Raw genomic sequence first — 6,876 nt, 5'->3', positions numbered from 1 at the left:
ACGGCCTCGGAAGCCTCCAGCTCCGCTCTCTCGGCCGTGCTCACTCCCCCTAACGGCAGCTCTTCTACTCCCACCTGCAGGATCCCCCGGCACAAGTCGATTTTACAACCGCTGGCAGTCAACAGGTCCAACCCTATTAAACATGGGTCGCACACCTCCGCCACCCAAACATCTATCTCCCTCCTTACCGACCCTAACTTGAGGGTCACAGAACCACGCCCTATGATCGGGGCCGTTACCCCGGTAGCAAGCTGCAAACTATAATTTTGCAGGCGCTGGATCTTATCCCAGCCACCTGCGCTCGAATCAAGGACCACAGGGCTGATGATCGTGGCGCTAGCTCCTGTGTCCACTACGGCGTCTACCCCCACGCCGGCAATTTTGCATCTAATTGTCAGGCTACCGGTTCCAATTTGGCCACAATAAATGACCTGTCGCGTCAATGAGGGCTCTCCTCCATCCTCTGCTGCCGAACACCGCCCTACGTGCCCGACACCTTCTAGTTTCCCGGGGTCTGGCGGGGGGGTGTCTGGGGTCGGCTAACCCGCTCCCCCCTGGGCGGAGTTGAGGACCTCAACTGCCGGAGATCATCCCGGCGCGCGCTTCGACAGTGCCGCGCCAGGTGACCCAGGCGGTTGCAGGTATAGCACCTCACCTGATAAGGTGCTTGCCTCCGGAATTCCAAATTCCCCCCCCTGTAGGTCCGAATTAGATTACCCGCTCGTGGTCCACCGCGGGCCACCTCCGGGGCCGCCTGCCATGGTCCAGGTCCCGCCAGGCGCTGGTCCACCAGCCTCCGGACCATGCCCGCCAGGTCAGGACCCACGTCGGGGGCGGGTCCCCTAAGGGGTCCACCCTCCATCGGGGGTCCCACCTGGCGGACCGCCATTGCGAGACGCTCGCCCCCTCGGGCTAGGGGCTTCGCTGCTTCCCAACGGGCCGCAGCGTCAGCCGCCTGGCTCAGAGTCTGCGGGCGCCACATGGCGAGCTGTTGCCGGAGCTCAATATCCGGGAGGGCCTGGATAAAATGGTCCAGCGCCAGGCTTTCCCGGGAATCCGCTGCCATGCTAGCATGTGCGATCCCCACTGCGCGGCGAATGTCGTGGGCAAGTTCCCCGATGGCTTCCTGGGGCTTGCGTTTTCGCAGCGCGAGCTGAGCTTTAACAAGCTCGCTCTGCTGTTCTATGCCGAATCGATTAATTAGGGCGTCGCGGAGGGCTGGCAGGGTGAGAGCACCTGCTGGTAATGCCGTCAGCACCTCCGCCGCCGCGCCGCGCAATGCGGCCACCAGGTGTACTCCACCTTCGTCCTCACCCCAACCGTTGCCCTTACACACACAGTCGAACTGCGCCAGGTACGCGCGTAGATCACTCTTGCCGTCATACGGCGCGAGTGGGACCTTGTGGGACCACCTCGTATGTGAGTCGTTGCCCGCCTGCCGGACCCCGTGCGTCGCCCCTTGCGGGGTCAGCGCGGGGCCGAACCGGCCGGGCCCCCACAGTACACTACCCCCAAGGGGCTCTCGTGCCTCCCCGGTCCCTCCAACAACTACCCCTGTTGGTGTCGATGCATGGGTCACACCTCCGCAACCCGCTACCCATTCCATACCACCACCACCACAACCTTGCTCACCCACACCTCGCACCTCTCGTTCCATACCCTCCGGACCAGCCATACACCTCACTCTTGGCCTCTCACGAACATCCGGGTCTATCTCGACCCCCAAGCTTATTAAATCACCTGGCGCATCATACGCACGACCATATTGGTCACCACTTACACCGGGTCCTCTTTCTCTTCGCTTCTCCTCCATCACCTGCGAATCCCTCATCCGGTTAATGAGCACATCATCACGATCCGAACACAGACTCTGGACCAATTCTTTTACCTCCTCTTTTATCTCTTTCTTATCCTCTCTCCGTCGCTTTTTAATTTCGCTCACCCCTTCTTCCACTTCTTCTAATTTTTGCTTCATCTCCTTCATCTCTTCGTGCGCCCCTTTAAGTTCTTCCTCTAACTCCACTTTATTTTTTTCTATGTGCTCCCGCACCTCCCGCTCTTTAACCTCCATTACCTCTACCACCTTGTCCATTTTCCTCGTCAGGTCCTCATGTACCGTCTGACACTCTTTTTTAATTACCCCTACGTCCTTTTTCATCTCCTTCTGTGTCGATTTTAAACCCTCTATTACCGCTGTGTTCTTCTTTACCTGGTCCCCCAACTCCTTTTGTCCCACTGTCAGTTGTTCTACTCCCAGCGTCAACTCCTCTATACCACCTTGCAATTTTACAGTCCCCTTTCTCACCTCTTTCTCCATGCGCTCCTTACAGTGCCTCACCTCCTCGCGCACTCCTCCGACCTCCTCACTCACTCCTCTTCTGATCTCCTCTCCCATCACTTGCATCTCCTGCCCAGATGCCACCCTCATCTGCTCCATTTCCTCCCTGTGAGCATCCAGTTTGGTTTCTACCCCCATTCTGACCCCCTCTATCTGCTGCTCCATTTGTTTAACTTCCCTTTCCGCTTGGTCCCTCATGTCCCTCAATTTGCCTTCCATACTGTTTTCTAACCCCTCTAACCCATTTTTCACTCCCTCTATCTGATTCTCCTGGGCAGCCATTCTATTTTCTACCCCCGTTAACCCATGTTTCACCTCTTTTATCCCGTTGTCTAACCCCTCAAAATTATTGTCTAACTTCCCAATTTTCTTGTCTAACTCCTCAAAATTATTGTCTAACTTCCCAATTTTCTTGTCTAACTCCTCAAAATTATTGTCTAACTTCTCACCGGTACCCCTCATTTGGCCCTCTAATCGCCCACTATCAACCCTCATTTGCTCACTCTGAGCATCCATCCGGTTCCCCATTACCCCCAATTGCTCACTCTGAGCATCCATCCGGTTCCCCAACCGCTCACCCAATCGCTCAATCTGGCTCCCCATACTCATCTGTACAGCTGCCTGTAGCTGCGCAATGAGGGCCTGTATGTCAATCGGCTGCATGTTAAAGCCCGGTGATACAGCGGGCTCGGCTACCGCGCGCTCTTGCGAGGCGCCATTTTGCGTGCCTGCTACCCTCGCTGTTTCGCTCTCCTCATGTCCCTCATGTCCCTCAATTTGGTCCTGGACCGACCCTGCTTCACTCTCCCCTACCGGACCCCAGCCGTCTTGATCCGCCATAGCGCGACTTTCAAAATTCGGTTTTTTATTTTATTTTCGTAAAACAAATTCAAATTTCGCCGTTATAATTTCGCGCGGGAAACGCGCTCCGAATCGATTCTACTTGTTACCAATTTGGGCCTAATAAATTTAGTCCCGGGTTCGAATTCCACTCCTCGACACCAATTGTTACAGACGTGGCTTGGATGTTATTTACCGAGCGGTTTTATGGTATGACCACGTCTGCACAAGTTACCCGATTGTGCCCGAACGTTGACTAGTCGCGCGATGCTGGCTCAATAAGAAAAAGAAGACACCCGGCTGGATTACAATAACACAATACGACACCAGGGGTTCAGTTCTCAAGACCTCCGGAGGAGGTTATATTAAGGCGGAAGGTTAGATTACAACTACAAGAGGGACAGCATAGAAAGACAAGCACTTAGACACACTCTTATATTAACCCCGGACAGACGACAGGTAAACGGGACAAGGCTGACTCACACGGGGGTTGATGGCAAGGAAAGGCAGATAGCGATGGCTCAAGGTGCACTCTTGGCTCAAAGCAGAATCGACTCGGTCCGGTCCAGAGATGCAGGGAGGTCACAGCGCTCGGAAGGCGACGTTCTTTCTCCAAGCTGAGGCGCATCTCACGTCACATCCGGCGCGGGGCCACGTATATCCGGCGGGGAGTGACACGCCCTCGGCTCGTTAGCTCCGCCCCAGATGGAATCGGCACGTTGCTTCTCATTGGGTGCGTGGGGGGGGTTACTGGCTCCGCCCCTGACGAGGAGCTGACAGCCAGCCCCTTCGGGGTAACGCCGTGGAGCGCATGGTCATGGCGGGTAACCGAGCCGGTGTGAGGACGCACACTCCCCGCCCCTCTGTTGTTGTAGTCGTAGTTGTAGTTGTAATTGTTGTTGTAGTTGTTGTTATTGTTGTTGTTTGGGGAAGAAGATGGGAGGAGGTATGGGAAAGGTCCTAAACTCACTACTGATGCCATATAATCACATTCTGGTGCAACGAAGAGTCATAATTAATGGAAACGAGGCCTTAACTGACATAGATTAAGAATAACTAGGAAGATGTCCGAAAGTTGTCTACGTGTGGTGCGGTGGACCTGGGCACGACATTTAATGGGGGAATAAGGGGAAGGTCGGCTCTACTGATTGTTGTTTACATGCAATGGGACTAGGGAATGGGGGATTGGGGAAAGTTGGGGAGTATTGGAGAAAATAGGGGAATATTTACAAGCGGATATGGAGGCCAAATTCCATATTCGCAACAATATTAAGATTTCTAGACCTGACCAGAAGTTACCCAAGCAGTGGAAAACATTCTTTGCTAACAGTGAGATTCTTGTGAGCAGCTAGTGAGATTCCTCCTTGCAGAGTGGAAAACATGCCAAGCAGACCAACTCAGGGGAGTATGCTTAATTGTAGCACATGATGAAGAGTGCCATTCCATTTCTACAGACGCAAATGGGGCAGTTGAAGTCAAAGCTGTGGATTAGCTATACTGTAACCATGAAGAAGCGGACACGCGCATGCTATTGCATGGTAAGTACATAGCTGAAACTATGAACTGTGCAACTGTCATCATCCGAAGTCCCGACACAGACGTGTTTGTGATTTCTGCTGGACTTGCTAATCAGATAAATTCACCACTGTATTTCCACACCGGCAAGTGGCAAGGCAAGATTGTCAAGGTCAAGATTGGCAAGATTGCCAAGGCAAGGTGGCAAGGAGCGCACAATAAATGTGATGGATGTTCAACAAGATTTGGGAGATTCACTGACTGAAGCTCTCATTGGCTTCCACTGTTTTGCCGGCTGTGATTCCGTCAATTCCTTTTATGGCAAAGGGAAACAAAAGACTCAAAATCTATTGAAAAATAACCCCTCCCTTGCTGAGCCCTTCAAAAATTGGGAATATCTGATGTATCTGAAGAGATGGTCAGTGGTTTGGAAGCATTTCTTTACCTACTATAAGGACAGAAGGAAGTGAGTTCTGTAAATAAAGTAAGATATTGTTGCGGATCTCGAGCTCATCAACATACTGGGGGGGGGGGGGGGGGGTTAAGCCCTGCTCCCCCTCGTGCTTCGAGTCCACGAGGCCGCCTTCACACTATACTCGTGGTGGATGGATTGCTGGGCAATTCCAGCCGCCGAGTCCGCAGCTGCGCGCGGAAGGGTTAACGGTCATGACCCGAGTACCTTCAACACACGCAGCTGTGAGAACGGGGACTGAACCTCGCACGAGTCACGCTGGTTTTTAACGTCCGAGCGGTTGTGCGTCACGTAACTCGTGCCGATAACACTATGGAACCCGATCGAGCGGTTTTAATTCGTGCAATGCTAGGTCAATGGTGAAAAGACGATGACGGCCAGGTTGTAAACAACCACAGGATTTATTCACAAATGTACAGTATTCAGAGAAAAGGGACACAGCGAAGAATCTTAACGGCGGAAATCGTTCGAGGCAGGGGAGGAAAAGGGGAATGCGCCCAAAGCGCGGTCGCTTGGTGCAGTTCGCCTGGACGGGCTCGTCTGGCGGATACCCCCAAGGATGTTCGCGGCAGGGGCATTGATCACAGTCGTGCACGTAAAAGGATTCCGAGGAGCGTATCTCAAGGTCAGCGAGGCAGAGCGCATGTGCAGGGAGTCCAGGCAGAGAGGTCGTCAGGGCAGAGAGAGTGTTCAGAGTCCCGGGCCAGAGAGAGAGCGAACGGGGGTCCGGGCCGGGTTTTATAGCCCCTCTGGAGCCCCCCTCGAATGTTCCATGGGTCTCCATTGGCCGCCTGGGGTCACGTGTCGTGACAGCCCCTTATTGGTCACCCTCAGCCACTCCCTTCAGCCTCCATTGGCTGTAACACTGGGAAGGAGACTGTACTTCACATTTAATAAGAAATAACTAACTAAGCGAGGCTACATGTTGTGGTGTAACTAACTATAGGGGGGTTGCCTTTATTTACAAAACCTCAACAATATCTTATGTTGAAGACTGCAACAAGAACTGAAAACATCATGCGACCAAACCATGACTCATTCATGAAGCACATCCAGAGGGCTAACTTTCAATCCAGCATCTATCTATAATTCCAGTAATCTCTGTCTGTCTGTACGTTTGTTTGTCTGTGACCGCTGTTTCTCGACAACCACGGGTCCGATATACTTTTAACTTGCCAGGTATATTGCTGGGGACCCGAGGATGTGCCTTTTCAAGGTTTCATATTAATCGGACAATTACTTACCGAGCTATGTCCAAAAAACGATTCAACCAATCAGAGAGCAGCGAACGATCGCGTGTGCCGGCGTTGCGAATGGACCAAACCATTCCATGTAAATAGAGGGGGGGGTTCTGTGGTCGTTGCGAATGGACGAAACCATTTCATGTAAATAGAGGGGGGGGATTGTCACTGTACTCGCAAGCCGTTCGCCGTTCGCTTTGGCGTTGCGAATGGACCAAACCATTTCATGTAAATAGAGGGGGGGGATATAATTTTAGATAGATATATAGTACGGGCATATATATAGTACGGGCATGCCCTAGTATACAAGCAAAGCCTGCTACAACAACAAGATCTTCCTTCGCCAGCAGGCAATAGATGGAAGATGGATGGCGGTGAGCTTTCTATCGACTGGATGGATTTAGCTCCAGCTCCTGAAAGTGTTCTAGAGCTTGCATTCTGCAGGTGTAAGGGATCCAACTGCAATTCTG

This window comes from Myxine glutinosa, unplaced genomic scaffold, assembly GCF_964187855.1.
Source record: "Myxine glutinosa unplaced genomic scaffold, kmMyxGlut1.1 SCAFFOLD_2716, whole genome shotgun sequence".
NCBI classification, from domain to species: Eukaryota; Metazoa; Chordata; class Myxini; order Myxiniformes; family Myxinidae; genus Myxine; species Myxine glutinosa.
Note: the sequence above shows the minus strand (reverse complement) of the source record.